This window comes from Heterocephalus glaber, unplaced genomic scaffold (assembly GCF_053883595.1).
Source record: "Heterocephalus glaber isolate CG9 unplaced genomic scaffold, H.glaber_assembly_v1.0 deba00001481, whole genome shotgun sequence".
Lineage (NCBI taxonomy): Eukaryota > Metazoa > Chordata > Mammalia > Rodentia > Bathyergidae > Heterocephalus > Heterocephalus glaber.
The window spans coordinates 56,132,202-56,148,823 of record NW_028258317.1 but is presented as its reverse complement, the minus strand read 5'-3'; the positions used below and the strand labels follow the sequence as shown (position 1 = coordinate 56,148,823).

The following is a 16,622-nucleotide window of genomic DNA, read 5'->3' as shown; positions in this document are numbered from 1 at the left end:
CAGGTCTGCCAACGCCCTACCGAGGTCCCCAGTCCTGCGGCACACACTGAATCAGCCCGCGGCAGACAGGCAGGTCTGTGCATGCCCTACCGAGGTCCCGAGTCGCGCGGAAGACACCAAATCACCCCGATGCAGACAGGCAGCCACCTGGTTCCACACTACAAAGACGCAGAGGACACCAGACCACCAGACCAGGGTACTGAGTCCCACTGGTCCTGGCCCAGAGGTAGGGACTTCTGACCCACTGTCCCACTGCTCCTGGTCCAGAGGAAGGGGCTTCCCAGTCAGCATCCCTCCCACTGCTCCCAGCCCAGAGGAAAGGGCTTTTGGTCCACCTTCTGTCCCGCTGCTCCTGGCCCAGAGGAAGCAGTTTCCGGGCCACCATCCCTCCCACCACGCCTGGCCCAGAGGTAGGGGCTTCTGAGCCAACATCCCACTGCTCCTGGACCAGAGGAAGGGGCTGCCCGGCCACCATCCCTCCCACTGCTCCTAGCCCACAGCAAAGGGCTTTTGGGCCACCATCCCTACCACTGCTCCCAGCCCCTGTCCCACCTCTCCCAGCTCAGAGGAGGTAATCCATGCAGGCGCTAACAGCCCCCCGCCACAGTTGAAATGAGAAAACACATAAATAAGTCTCAAAACCAGACTTCCAGATCACCTACAGCAACCCCAAAGGGAAATGAGATGGAACACTCTGATACTCAACGACATGGATCCACTGAACTGGCAACAAAAGGGGATCTGGAAAAAATGAAATCAGAAATAATTTCTCAGATAACAGGAGAAATTGTACTCCTAGTACAAGGCATGATTAATAAATCTAGAGAGGAGCTGAGGAACATGACGGAATCCCAACATCGGAAACAAATGGAATCCATAAAACAGATGCAAATAGATTTCCAGGACATGAAAAACTCCACTGAAAGTCTACACAGCAGAATGAGCCAATGTGAGGACAGAATTTCAGATATAGAAGATAAGATTGCAATTAGGGACCAGGAAAAGAAAAATTCTAAGGGAACATGAGAAATCAATCCAGCAGCTGCTAGATGATGCAAAGAAGAATAACATAAGACTGCTTGGACTCAATGAAGAAACAGGAGAGAGTGGAGATGACATAAAAAATCTCTTCACAGAAATAATGGCAGAAAACTTCCCAAGCAGGGGAAAAGAGCTTGACATACAGATAAGTGAGGCATATAGGACTCCAAATAGCCTTGATCAAAAAGTCTACACATAGGCATATAATTGTTAAGATTCCAGAAACTCAACAGAAGAACAAACTTCTACAAGCAGTCAGAGAAGAGAAACAAATCACATACAAAGGAAAGCCCATCAGAATCACAGCAGACTTCTCAACACAAACCATCAAGGCAAGAAGAGCTTGGAGTGACATATTCCAAGCCCTAAAAGAAAACAGCCTCCAACCCAGATTGATGTACCCTGCAAAACTCTCTTTCAAAATGGATGGAGAAATAAGATACTTTCATGACAAAGAGCACCTTAGGAACTTCGTGCATACCAAACCAGCACTCCAAAGAATTTTACACAATATCCTAGGAACAGACATTGAGGATCACAACCCCAGGAAGCAAAGCAGAATGAACCCATCTGGCATGACAAGAAATTAAATGTAAAGGGGGAGAACCCAACAGAAAGAAAAAGTCATGGCAATGACAAGTCAATATGTTTCAGTTATAACCATCAATGTCAATGGTCTCAATTCACCAATCAAAAAAAAATAGACTGGCAGAATGGATCAAGAAGCAAAATCCAACAATATGCTGCATACAAAAACCACACTTATTTCAAAGGAAACTCATAGACTGAAAATTAAAGGGTGGAAAACAATACTCCATGCAACAGGAACCTGAAAAAAAGCAGGAGTAGCAAACCTCTTTGCACATCAAGTAGATTTCAAACCAACATTGATTAAGAGGGATGAAGAAGGTCACTACATCCTTGTAAAGGGAAGAAGCCAAGAGGAAGAGATGACAATCATAAATATCTATGCACCAAACACTAGTGCATCCAACTATATAAAACAAATACTAACAGACATGAAAAGTTATATATGCACTAATACAATTGTAGTGGGGGACCTCAACACCCCACTGTCACAAGTGGATAGATCAACTAGACTAAAAAGAAGTAATGAAATACTAGAACTCAATCGAACTCTTGAACAAATGAACTTAACAGATGTTTACAGAGTCTTCCACCCCACAAAATCAGAATACACATTCTTCTCAGCTGCACATGGATCATTCTCCAAAATAGACCACATACTCACACATAGAACATGTTTAAGTAAGTGCAAAGGAATTGAAGTTATCCCCTGTATATTAACAGACCATAGTGCGATGAAATTGGAGATTCATAGCAAAAGAAACTCAAAAAATTTCATAAACACATGGAAATTGAACAACACACTTCTGAATAACCAATGGGTCACAGGAAAATTAAAGAAGAAATCAGACAGTTCCTTCAATTAAATGACAATGACAATACAACATATCAGAATCTATGGGACACAATGAAAGCAGTCTTAGGAGGGAAATTCATAGCAGTGAATACACATATTAGGAAAACAGAACAAGCCCAATTAAACAACCTGATGCTGAACCTCAAGCTTCTAGAAAAAGAAGAGCAGGACAACCCCAAAGCTCATACAAGGGAGGAAATTATAAAGATCAGAGGAGAAATCAATGCAATGGAGACTAAGAGAATCATACAAAAAATCAATGAAGCCAAGAGTTGGTTCTTCAAAAGAATCAACAAAATTGACAAACCCTCAGCCAACCTTGTCAGAAAAAGGAAAGAAAAGGCCCACATCCATGCAATTAGGATTGAAAAGAGTGAAATTACAACTGACCCAGCAGAAATCCAGAAGATCATCAATACCTACTTCCAGAACCTATAGGCCAATAAGATGGACAACACAGAAGAAATGGACAGATTCCTAGATACATATGAATTACCAAAGTTGAATGAAGAAGACCTAAAAATTCTGAACAACCCAATATCAACCAATGAAATTGAAAATGTAATTAAAAACTTATCAACTAAGAAAAGCCTGGGCCCTGATGGCTTCATGGCTGAATTCTACAAGACATTTAGAGAGGAACTACTGCCACTACTGTTTAAACTCTTCAATAAAATTGAAAGGGAAGCAATACTCCCAAATTCATTCCTGGAAGCAAGCATCACCTTGATCCCCAAAGCAGAGAAAGACCCAACCGAAAAAGAGAACTATAGGCCAATCTCACTAATGAACATAGATGCAAAAATCCTTAATAAGATAATGGCAAACAGAATGCAGAAGATCATCAAGAAGATCATACACCCTGATCAAGTGGGATTCATCCCAGGGATGCAGGGATGGTTCAACATATGCAAATAAATCAATGTAATACACTATATCAATAGAGCCAAGGACAAAAACCATATGATTATCTCCATAGATGCAGAAAAAGCATTTGACAAAATCCAACATGCATTTATGATTAAAAAAACCCTACAAAAAATTGGAATAGATGTTATGTATCTCAAACTGATAGAAGCCATCTATGAAAAACCAACAAACAATATCATACTATATGGTCAAAAACTGAAGCCCCTCACACTAAAATCAGGAACAAGACAAGGATGTCCACTATCACCACTCTTGTTCAATATAGTTCTGGAAACATTAGCCACGGTAATTAGACAAGAGAAAGAAATAAAAGGAATAAAGATAGGAAATGAAGAAGTCCAATTGTCATTATTTGCAGATGACATGATACTCTATATAGAAGACCCTAAGAACTCCACCAAAAGTCTTCTAGACTTAATAACCAAATACAGTCAAGTAGCTGGTTACAAGGTCAACACAAAAAAATTAATAGCTTTCCTCTACACAAATGACAAACTCACTGAGAGAGAAATAGGGCAAATAATTCCTTTCACAATAGCATCCAAAAAACTGAAATACCTAGGAATCAACATAATGAAATATATCAAAGGCCTCTTCTCTGAAAACTATGGCACTCTGAAAAGAGAGATTGAAGATGATATCAGAAAATGGACAGACATCCCCTGCTCCTGGGAAGGAAGTATTAATATAGTGAAAATGGCCGTACTTCCAAAACTGCTATATAGATTTAATGTAATTCCAATTGAAATCCCAGGAGCATACTTCATGGACCTTGAGAAAACAATCCAAAAATTCATTTGGAACAAGAAGAGACACAGAATAGCAAAAGCAATTCTAGGTAACAGAGAGATGGCAGGGGGTATCACAATCCCCAACCTGCAACTCTACTACAAAGCTACTGTGATAAAAACAGCATGGTACTGGCAAAGAAACAGACCTGAAGACCAGTGGAACAGATTAGAAGATGCAGAAACAACACCAGACACACTCAGCCATGTCATCTTCAATAAAGAAGCCAAACACCTTCACTGGAGGAAAGATAGCCTCTTTAATAAATGGTGCTGGAAAACTTGCCAAAGATTAAAACTAGACCTGTATCTCTCACCATGCACTAAACTAAAATCAAAATGGATTAAAGATCTAAATATTAAAACAGAAGCTCTGAAACAGTTGGAACAGAGGTTAGGTAGAACCCTTGAAGACATCGGTGTAGGAAAAGATTTTATTAACAAAACCTCAGTTGCCCATGAACTAGCACAAACAATCAACAAGTGAGATCCCTTCTTATTAAAAGGCTTCTGCACAGCAAGAGAAACCACCAGCAGTGTGAAGAGACAACCCACAATCTGGGCAAAAATCTTCACCTGCTCTTCCTCAGACAAAGGGCTACTATCTTGAATCTATAAAGAGCTTAAAAAGATCAGACCTCCCAAATTTAAAGACCCAATCCAAAAGTGGGCATCTGAAATGAACAGACATTTCTCACACAAAGAAGTAGAAATAGCAAATAAGTACATGAAAAAATGTTCAACATCACTGGTCATTCAAGAAATGCAAATGAAAACAATGCTTAGATTCCACTTCACTCCAGAAAGAATGGCTGCTATCATGAAATCAACCAATAACAAATGCTGGTGGGGCTGTGGGGAAAGAGGAACCCTGCTCCACTGCTGGTGGGAGTGTAGACTGATGCAACCACTGTGGAAATCAGTATGGAGATAACTCAAAGAACTAGGACTGGAAGTCCCATTTGATCCCGCTATTCCACTGTTGGGGATCTTCCCCAAAGAATTAAAAGAATCATACCACAGTGATATATGCGCTCCCGTGTTCATAGCAGCACAGTTTGTAATAGCTACAACTTACAAAGAGCCCAAATGCCCATCAACTGGAGACTGGATCAAGAAAATGTGGGTTTTTTAATGAAATGGAGTACTACTCAGCCATAAAAAATGAGAAATTAGAGACATTTATTGCTAAGTGGATGCACATTGAGGCGATACTCTTAAGTGAAATAAATAGGAAACACATGTATAGATACCGAATAGTTTCTCTGGTGTGAGAAACTGAAAGTGTAAATAAGGACTAAATGTATAATAGGTAATGTGAAATAGGAAGAAAAGGGGCAAAGGGGAAGGAAGTGGGAGGGCTGGGGAAAGGGTAGAAGGGAATGGGATTAATATGAAAAAATGGAAAAATAGGATCAAAATCTTTGTAAATAGGGAGGAATGGAGGGGTTAAAGGGAGGGCTGGGCAAGAGTGAAAAATAAGAACCAAGAGAGACTATGTAAAGGTGCAAATTTCCAATGATGAATGTCATTATATTGTATCCCTAAAATGTACCAATGGTTAGAATGAATAATCAATAATGTAAAATAGGAAGAAAAGGTCCAATGGGGTAGGAGTAGTGGGAGGGGCAGGGGAAAGGAAAGAAGGGAAAGGAAAAATGATGAGAAATGGAAAAAATGGAAATAAAGTCTTTGTAAATAGGGAAGGGTGGAGGGCATGAAGGGAGGGCTAGGAATGGGGAAAAAATAAGAACCAAGATGCATTATGTAAAGGTACAATTCCCAATGAGAAATGTAATTGTGTTGTATACCTACAATGTACCAATAAAAGAATTAAAAAAAAAAAAGACCAGAATGAATGATTTCTTTCACCATTGATAATTAGATTTTCAAATCACCAACTTGGTATAGTATTGTGACATAGGAAGTTGCAAAAAATGGAAAAAGGAGAGGAAAGTTTACTGAGTCAAAAAAGGATACTTAGTTCCTGTCCCCTGAAATGCTGTTCTTTCTCTTGTATACTCACCTGAGGGCAATGATTTACACCTGGGGTGATAGGATTTCCAAGAACATATTTCTTAGCCCGCTCAACACTCCTTCGAACAAACTCATCATAAATCCATTCTTCCACAAAAAGCCTGGATGCAGCTACACGGCATTGGCCCTGATGGAAGAATAGGCCCTACATGGGCAGATTCTACAGTGTTGTCCACTGAAAAAAATCACATTAAAGAATAAATATTATCTAAATAGTGTACAATTTATATATAGTTCTCAGAAGCAACATGATGATATAGAAAAATGATGAGGCAGGTATCAAACATGGACTCTATACATTCCATCTCTTAAAATCCACATAATAAATTAATCTTTGTGAGCCTTCATTTACTATGAAAACAATGACAATAAATAGTTGAAACTGGAAAAATGGTGGTTATTATCATAACTGTAATATGGATGTAACTAAGAGTGAGGATTTTATCCCAAGATTAAATACCATTACAATAATTTGTATAAATATCCCCATTTATAAATTGATTCCCATGAATATTTCTTTAAGATATCAGGCTGTAACTAGATAAGAAAGAAAACCTGAAATGTCCATTGTCTTAAAGTAATTTTGAACCATTTTTAAATGTCCTGAACAATAAAAAAAAAATTGATCTTTCTGAAAAAAATCACTACAACAAAAATACCCCAACAAAATCCACTTATAGAATCATTTACCCTACCTTATATTCTTATTCTAGGAAAAATATTTCCAAAATCTATCTAAAAGTACACCACATTATTTCATATATGCCTATAATCTCTTATCTATTTAAGTGGCAGATTCTGCTTAGGTTTTCTCATTAGTTGATTTTTAACAAGAAGAATCTAAATTATTTTGCACTTTAATTTTCTAAATGCTGAGGATTCAATTCAACATTAAAGCAATTGGGTGTGAATTTGTGAACTAAGCATACAAGCTCAAGTTTTATCAGAAGCAGTTGACTGACAGGCTGGGAATACTGGGGATATTGTCAAGTTTTAGAATGTGTAATAAAAGAGTGCATTGTAAAAACTTCAATTAAGATCACAAAAGCCAGTTTATGAACCATTTTTTCATACCACTAATGCAAGAGTTTAGAAAGAATTGGAAGGGTGTCTGAATATCTACTTCTGCTAATTAAGTCTTATTTATCAGTAAATTGGGGATTCTGTTTGGTAATATAGTCCGAATGAACTTAGAACATTATACAGTGGGGTCACATCGTAATTTCAGAGTTAAGTATGTAAACTGAGCTATCTTTGATAGAGGGAGAAAAAGAAACTGTGTAAGCAGGTTTAATTTTCTTCTGACATCTCAATTAATGAGTGTGGTGCTCTCTTCAGCAGCACATATACTAAATCAATTAACGAGTGTGACCCAGAGAAAAGGGAGATGACAAAAGCAAAATTGCTATCTCCTCAGTTGTTCTGGATCCAGCATATCTGAGGTATCTCATTATGCTTGGCACACTACTAGTAATTGAACATATAAAATTTTAAAAATCACCCTGCCTGACTCCTATGTGTTCTAACTTTAGGATAATTTAAAAATTTTCAAGAGTAATTCTGGTCTCTGATGAATTCCTTACATTTTGAAGCAAACCTGTTTGTGAAATTCAAGTTCACTGTATGGTGTTATCAGACACCAGGAAGGATGAAGGTGCAGGGCTAGCAAAGGTGGCTTGTACTCACAGTCAGCATCAGCAAACACAATGCAAGGGCTCTTCCCCGCCAGCTCCAGGGTGACCCTCTTCAGATTGCTCTTCCCAGCAGCTTCTGTGATTATTTTGCCAACCTGAAATGGAGCATTGCAAAGGAGGAGACTTACTAGGTACTCACGAAGATAGGTTTAACATTTCAAATTTATATGATGTTTGTGGCATCATTACATTTTATTTGGAAGAAACACTGAGGCATTTTTCCACAACTGGCACTGGAGATTTTAAAAGGGCCCCCAAGCAAGTATATAGACACAAACATAAATCAGAAAAACATTCATGGCCAACACAGAGATATAGAACATGATAATGGTCTTGATGTGTATGATTAAACAAGATGTTACTTTTCATGTTCATCAGATCTTCATCTTGAGATTGGTCAGATGCATCATGACCCAGCCTGAAGTTAGTTATTTGGCGTTTCATCCATCCCTCTACTGACATTCATCAAACTCTATCCAGTCAACTGCCATATTCTCCGCATCTTGAACCTCGTCTTTCTTCTATTATATATCCAACCCAGCCTGAATCGCATCCAAGTCCTGCCCTTAATGCGGTTCAGCTGAGATTTAAACTCCTCCTAGGATCCTTTCTTGATGATTCTGGGAAGACTTTTCTGCTTTTTGGTCTCCCAGTGAACCAGTAAAGGCGCTTTCAGAGTTGGCTTCAAATCGTCTTAGTTGTATATGTATATATTTGCATAAATTTGCTGAAGATATTGTCCGCTCGAGCTTGTCCACTCTTTAGTAGCCACGACAAAGTCCTATCACTGATATCTGTTCTCACCAGTGTTTATCATGGTGGTTTCATTTAACTATTCTCTCTCTCTTCCTCTCTCTCTCTCTCTCTCTCTCTGTCTATCTCCTTCTGCCTCCTCCTTCCCTTCTCTACCACACATACTTTTTGAGAGTACGATTAGAAGAAAGAAATTATATTTATGCACTGGTGCTCTGTGGTATTACTTCAGTTAGCTGGACTCCTACTATTCTGGGTTTTTCTTGAATGTTGCTTCTCTCCTCTCAGACAAAGATAATTGTTTCCATTTTTTTTCTTCTTTGTAGATCATGTCCCATCAAGATTATTTGCTATAGTTGTTTTGTTTTTTAACATATAAAACCTGGCCTATTTATTTTTATTGACACCTTGATCCATTAAATGGATCTTTGCCTTTCTCTTTTATATAATAATTTTATTTTACTTATTTCATTATTTGAATTTCTTTTCCTAATCTGTGTTAGATTTCAATAAAAAGTTCCTATTTCTACTAAACAAAAAGATATATTGTGCATTTATATTTCATGCATTAGCTGAAGTAACTGGTGCTGTGCCTTACAGAACAGAGTATTAGTGAATCTGCTGAAAAAGTTTCATGGAACTCAGTCAATCTCCTAAAAGTAGATTAATAAAGCTAAGGTAAGTGTAGACCTGTATTAGTGAAAATCTGTCTGAAATGTCTTTTATAGTCCATTTTCCTTTAACAACATATTTCATGTGAACTTTTTCAAAAGTGAATTTTAATTTAAGGTGATTAAGAATGGTTTTCCTTGTCCCTTTAAGTTCCCCAATTTCAAATTTAACAAGCATTCTTAACATTTCCTATCATAAACTGTATGAATCACATGACATAGTCCATGTGGCCCTATTTCTCATAAGAGAAGTTAATGAGTACATTTAGAATAGTCCAGTCCTTTGAGGATTATAATCAATATTTCATTTCATCTCAACTACAACTGCTTATGTTATATAAACAAATTGGAAGCTAGAATAAAGAACAAATTATTAAAATGAACTTCCGTTTTAAGGAAGTGTTGGCTTCAAAATAGTTACATATTTCAAATTATCTGAAATAAGAAGAAAATGTCCAAAGGGGTAGGGTAAGTGGGAGGGGAAGGGGAAAGAAAAGAAGGCAAAGGAAAATTATGAGAAAAGAAAAAAATGGAAACAAAGTCTTTGTAAATAGGGAAGGGTGGAGGGGTGAAGGATGCACAGGTAATGAGGAAAAAATAAGAAGCAAGATACATGATAAATTTAAGCAAAAAAACAGAGGAGAAATTGCTCCACATTTAACATCTTATGCTTTCTCCATTTGGAAGTATATTGCTCACAATATTGGGCTGTTTTAGAATAAAAATGTTCAAATTTGGAAAAAAATATTTACATAATCATCTTTCAGATAGTTAGAGATGTGGTCATTTTTAACATCCAACCTGAATAAGTAGCATTACCTCTGTTGATCCTGTGAAAGCCACTTTGTCAATGTCCATGTGTGAAGAGATGGCTGCCCCTGCAGTGGGCCCATAGCCAGGGACAATATTCACCACTCCAGGGGGAAAACCTGCCTGAAAGGATAAAAAGCAAAACAGTTACAACAGAACTCAGAATGATGCAAGAAATGGCAGTATGGGATAGAGGTTGCCCCTTCAAGGAAATCTTGTGAGTTATTCTACCAAGAAAAATTTACTTAAGTGACTTAATTCTTTATTCCTTATTATTATTATTTCATTTCTTATTCCACATAAAAATAACCCAATGGGGGTAATATTATGCTGTGCTTTCTTCTCAGGGTAAGTCTGTAGTTTATGGATCATTGCTCCAAAGAGGGCCATCTCAAATTTCCTTACAGTAACTCAAGAAGATAGTATATTTAAAAGTGTTTGGTAAAATGTTTACTCAGAAGAAAAGTAGTGTGTTTATTATCTCTATCACTAAAAATGAAAAGGTAGAGGACCTCACATTTTTAGTTCTCTGGCTGTTGATACCTTAAGGCTCAGGAACTGAGTTACAAACCCCAGTGACATTCTTTAATCAGTAAAATGTTAGGGAAGCAAGGTCATCCTGTTCAGGGTGAAGCTTCACAAACTGATGTCAACCCCTGGTGAAGAATTCATGTAGGAGGCAAGGTTGCAACTGGGTTGAGCATGTTAAAATTTCATGTTATTTGGATAAAATTGCTTCACTTTCACATTTGTTTGTCTCTTTTTAATTTGAAATGAAGAATATTTTTTAAGGTATGAGTGTAGATTTCCTAAATTTTTAGTTTCTAGTGACTAACAATTAAGTTTTGGTAATATATAAAGGACAGAGTAATGAGAAATTTAAAAAACATACATTCATACAATTAGGATAGTCAGTGAAAATGTTACACATACCCTGCTGCTTTTGAAGAAGAATATAGAGAAGAAGATATAATAGAAAAGTGAATATAAAAGTATCCATTCATGGGAATAGGCTTTAGAAATATGGCCTAGTGTTACAAACAAATATATTGGCACAGTGAACTGCAACCTTCAGAGATTAAAAATAAAAATTTGTTTAAATTTAAACAAACTTGCAGAAACCACTGGGCCATAGTGGCAGTTGAAACTAGCATAATATCCCAGCATTGAAAGGGTGCTGTATTAGTTTCACCAGGAATTTGTGTTCATGAGAGTCAGATAAAAGCAAGGAAACAATGGTCACCAGGTGACTGACTCCAAGCCTCCCAGCTGGCTTCTGGTCTGCATCTGGGGGAGATTCATGTGCTCTAACTGACAAAATTCCAGCTAGCAGCCCTGCTCGGGGCACCCTCCCCACTGGATGGAGGCTTTGAGGAGAATGCAGCCGACCGTTATAGGGAATGGGGAAGAGGACATTGCCAGAACCTCTACCTGGATCCTAGCCTCTTGTGAGCCACTACAGCACAAGGTGAATTAAAGCATATGCAGAAAACCAGACTTAGAGTGAAGCTGAGTCTTGGGGCATGATCAGTGCTGCCGATGGCAGGAAAGACAAAGGCTCCCAAGCGCTCTATTATTTATTGAATACAATTATGGGAAGGAATAGGGACTTGGGTTTGTTTGAAGGCATCTAGTAAAATACGACCAAACACCTGGCATGATGGTGCCCAGCAGGGCTATTAGGGAGTAAGCACAGTGTATCTTGCTTGGATAGAACACAAAGATACTGGAACTGGATACAAATAGCAAGCAATCAATCAGGTCAGTGAGAAGCCATAATTCAGGGGAAAGGATTTTAATTGGAGTCTTGCTGACCTCAATTGCACTTAACTCAGCAGCGTCCTGCCACTTCACAGACCAGGGCCTAGGCCTCAGTGACAGCCATAGCAAAGGAGAAATACTAGCCTAACTCTGCTACTGAACATAAGGCTTTGGTCATGTAAGGCTTTGGTCTGACTCCTGATATAAAACAATATAGCCAAATTAAGGAAGGCAAGAAGCTGGCCAGTTTGGGGCAAGAATGTCTGCTACAGAGAGTAGCACTAAATGAGGGCTTATAATTATAGGTGGGGCTCTTGCATTCTTGTGCATGCTTTGACCCAGAAAGCTTACCTCTTTAATTAATGATGCCACGTGAAGAGCAGCGAGGGGAGTCTGCTCTGCTGGCTTGATAATCACCGTGTTTCCACAGCTGAGGGCTGACCCTATCTTCCACACCAAGAGAATTAATGGGAAGTTCCACTGGAAAGCAACATTCCACAATGGAGTCTTTGTTTTGCTCAAAGGCACAGTTACTAATGTAACTTAGACATTATAAACCTTCCCTGTCCCCTGTAGTTGTTAAACATTTTAATATCTTTTTAGTTGGCCTTTTCAAATATTTTAGCTATGTTTAGACAGTATTCTTTGTTGGTCTTAAAAGGAAACCTTCATAATTTTACTTAAAAATCCCATCTTCTCATAGAGATATTTGAAGCGTAAGAGGCTCTTATTTAAAGGTACAATTTATTCTATACAATGTTCCAAATTCTTCTATTTCACTTAAATTTACTATTTCACTTAAATTTATTAGAAAAACTCTCAATGAAAATATTAACAGCATTCCTCACAGAACTAAAGAAAATAATTGTAAAATTCATATGGAAACAATCCTGGACAACAAGAGCAAAGCAGAAGTCGTCTTGTGTTGCTTCAAGTTACATTACAAAGCTACAGTGATAAAAACAGCATGGTATTGGCATAAAAACAGAAATGTGGATCAGAAAACAGAATAGATGATGCAGAAACAGCCAAAGGCACATTCAGGTATTGATTTTTGACAAAGGATCTGAAAATTTATGCAGGAGAAAAGACAGCTGCTTTAACAAATGATCTTGGGAAAATTGAATATGCACATGAAGAAGATTGAAGCTAGACCCATATCTCTCATCACATACTAAACTAAAATCAAAATAGATCACAGAACTAAATACTAAAACAGAAACACTTAATCTGTTGAAAGATAAAATGAGTAAAACTCTTGAAGGCATAGGCACTGACAAAGACTTCCTGAACAGAAATGCCAATTGCAGAAGAAATAGTATCAGGAATCAAAAAATGGGATTATATTAAATTAAAAACTTCTTTACAGCAAAGGAAACAACCAGCAGACCGAAGAGACAACCTACAGAATGGGAAAAATGTTTTGCCATCTACTTCTCAGAAGACTAATATCTAGAATATATAAAGAACTAAAAAAGTTAGAGCCCCCCAAATAAAAGATCCACTCAAAAAATGGGCAACTGAAATGAGTAGACACTTCTCAGAAATTCAAATAACCAATAAATACATGAAAAAATCTTCAACATCTCTGGCTTTTAGAGAAAGGCAAATGGGTTAAAACAACACTAAGATTCCATGTTACTCCAGAAGAATGGGTGTCATCAAGAAATTAAGTAATAATAAATATTAATGAGGGTGTAGGGAAAATTGAGTCCCTCTACATTGTTGGTGGAAAAGTAAATTAGAATAACCACTATGGAAATCAGTATGGAGTTTCTTCAAAAAACTGAAAACAGAAATTCCATTTTGCTCAACTCTTCCTCTTCAAAGTATCTTCCTGAAAGGTTTAAAGACATCATATTAAAATGATACATGCATTTACATGTTTATAACAGCACAGATCATAATATCTAAATCTTAGAAGTGCTCTATTTTTACATCAACAAATGAATGAATAAAGAAAATGTGGTATTGCACTCTTGGGACTTGGACCAGGCTGAGTTTCTCTGTCAGATAGTATTGCCATATGAAATTGAACATGGCAGAAGAAGAGGACTATATGTCTGATTCCTTCACTAATGTCCAAGAAGATATCAGACCAGGATTGCCAATGCTGAGGAAAATCTGAGAAGCCCATTGAAAAGAAGAAAAGCAACAGGAAGCTAATTTGAAAAATAGAAGAGTTTAAAAGAAGGGGAAAGAGAAAGAAGTGACACTGGGTTGAAAAATGCACTAGGTTGTGAAAACAAAGGGTTTGCTTGCTCCAAAAGATGGGCTATAAAGGTGGCAAGCTGTTGGCAAGAGTGGAGATGGTATTATGAGAAAATTCCTCTTAATGACAAAAGAGGGAAAAGTGGCATTGATCATGAGGCATTATTAAAATGGAAAGCAGAAGAAAAATTAGAAAGCTACAGAAGAAAGATTCACATGAAAAACCAAGCTGAAGAAAAAGCTGCAGTACAGTTTTGGATGCAACTTAAAAACAAGCAAGATGAAATGAAGCTTGAAGGAGATCTTAAAAGAAGCCAGTGAGCCTGTCAACAATTGGATACTCAGAAGAATATTCAGGTTCCCAGAGAGGCATAGTACTCGTTGAAGCCTGAAGAAAAAACTGAAGAAGAAGAAGAAGAAGAAAAAAAGAGGATTAAGATGAATATAAGAGTGAAGATTTAAGTGTACTGGAAAATCTACAAATACTGACTAGTTATCTAAGGGAAGAACATCTGTATTGTATTTGGTGTGGAACAGCCTATGAAGATAAAGAAGGTCTATCTTCAAATTGCCCAAGACCAACTTCTGCAGATCACGACTAAGATTATTCATAATAAAATAAGAATTGTTTATTCCAGTAAAAGAAAAAAAAAAGAAAATGTGGTATTTATATACAATAGAATACTACTCTGTCATAAAGAAGGATAAATTTGAGTAATTTTTAGGAAAATGGATGTACTTTGAGACCATAAGGTTAAGTGTAGTAAATCAGACACAAAGGTTTAAACAACTCCTGGCTTCTCTTATATGAGAAAACCAAGCTATAAATAAAGACAGAAATAAGTGGTAGATTTTAGGAAATGAATGGATCTTGCAAAAAGGATGGAGACCAAGTGATGGAGGCAGTGGGGGTGGGAGAGGAGGAGTAGGGGATCAAAGAATTAAGTGTGTTATGCATATGTAGCCACCGACCACGGGGAATGTAAACATTGGGTTCTGCCAACGCGTACCAATAGGAAAGAAAATGTCTCTCAGGAACTGAACACTTTTATTGCTTCTGAGTCTGTGAAGAGACATCAGAGGGGACAGAGCAGTGGAGTGGTCGGTGGAGCACAGTCCCTGGAAGGGCTGTCCCACAGCAGAGGAGCCCAGTCCTCCCTCTGACACATCTCACAAAGCATGGCTTCTAACAAGAGTGCATAATGCAAGTTTTTGAAAATAACTCTTAGAGGAAAAGGTTAAGGCTTTGATGCAGGAATACTGAAGCACACTCAAGAGGTATGTCAGGGTATAGCAAGATTTCAATATTTCCTAAATTATATCCCAGAAATTCAGTCACAGAAAGACTCTTTTCAATAAGTCCTGCTTGTTGAAATTCATATCACATTTGGCCAGTAAGCAAGCATCCATTTGTGATGGAGAAATCTTTGTCCCCCGATTAAACAGAATTAATTAGGTTTTCTTTTTTAATCGTGCAGGAGAGTAACTTACAGCAATGATTTGGCCACATACTCCAATAGGTTCACGTCTTGTAAAGTGAAGAAGTCTCCATCTGGAAAATAAAGCACACACCCAGCCCCAAAGAGAACTGATGTAGTTGAACTTTGCAGAATAGAGGTGTGAAACTGATGGCCGAGGAAGAGTAAAATAGTAATTAAAAAATGAAAAAGAACACATATCTTAAACAATTTACAAACCAGAAATTTGAGTGCTCAAATGGGAATTTAGAATGATAGTAACCATAAAACTGAGTTAAATAAAAGCAAAAATGCAAAAGTAGGAAGTGTCTGAAAAATAATTAATTCTGCTCTTCTTCATCAAGGAGAGATGTTCTCCATGTTATTGTTATTCTCAAAGTTTTATAGGAAAAGTAAGAGAAAGGAGGTAGGATCATATCTAGCTGAATGAAGAACAATATTCAAATGCATTTTCAGCAGCTCAAAGTTTTACCAATCATTTAATTCTTTTGAAAAAGTAATATGTTTTAAATAGTAAAATTAAAACTGTCTTTCTAGAAGGAATAAGGCTTTCTACTGACTTGCTCTAAAATGTTGTTTTCCTTTTCATACTAAACCAAAAGCAAGTGTTGTTAATTTATGTAAAAAATGGCCAATGTAAACAATTCTTTTCTGTCCAGAGTTGAGTGATTAACATGTTTTAGAGTTTAATGTGATCATCCTGAGAGTATCAGAATGCTCATTGTATTTCAGTTTCCACAGGAGCCCCCTGGATGTTACAGCAAGGCCTGGCTTTCTGAAGTTCCACATGTACTTTAAATGGGTTTTTCCATGTGGGCTGAAGGCAAAGACGGTCACTAAAATAGCCACATTTCTTGAAACCACTGTAGTCACATTCTCCTCTTTTAACTTCCTCCCAACCTCTCAGATGTTCCAATTAGATTAGAAATGCACATCAGGGGCAGTCCTGGGAGTGCGGTTTATTGCTAAAGTTAACACATTTTCATGAGTTAAATTTCATCCCT

At 37.5% G+C, this 16,622-nt stretch overlaps 2 pseudogenes across 1 annotated transcript in view; one reads left to right on the top strand and one right to left on the bottom strand.

Annotated features, from left to right (window-relative positions):
* The window catches only part of LOC101705109 (aldehyde dehydrogenase 1A1-like), a 64,223-nt pseudogene that overhangs the window by 18,999 nt on the left and 28,602 nt on the right, over window positions 1–16,622 (bottom strand). The window contains exons 5-9 of the transcript XR_015440123.1: window positions 15,632–15,692; window positions 12,281–12,409; window positions 10,178–10,291; window positions 7,927–8,029; window positions 6,230–6,415 (exon numbers count right to left, since the gene is read on the bottom strand). The product of XR_015440123.1 is annotated as an aldehyde dehydrogenase 1A1-like (transcript). The remainder of the gene's footprint in view (window positions 1–6,229; window positions 6,416–7,926; window positions 8,030–10,177; window positions 10,292–12,280; window positions 12,410–15,631; window positions 15,693–16,622) is intronic.
* On the top strand, window positions 13,944–14,788 carry LOC101704769 (G patch domain-containing protein 11 pseudogene; annotated as a pseudogene).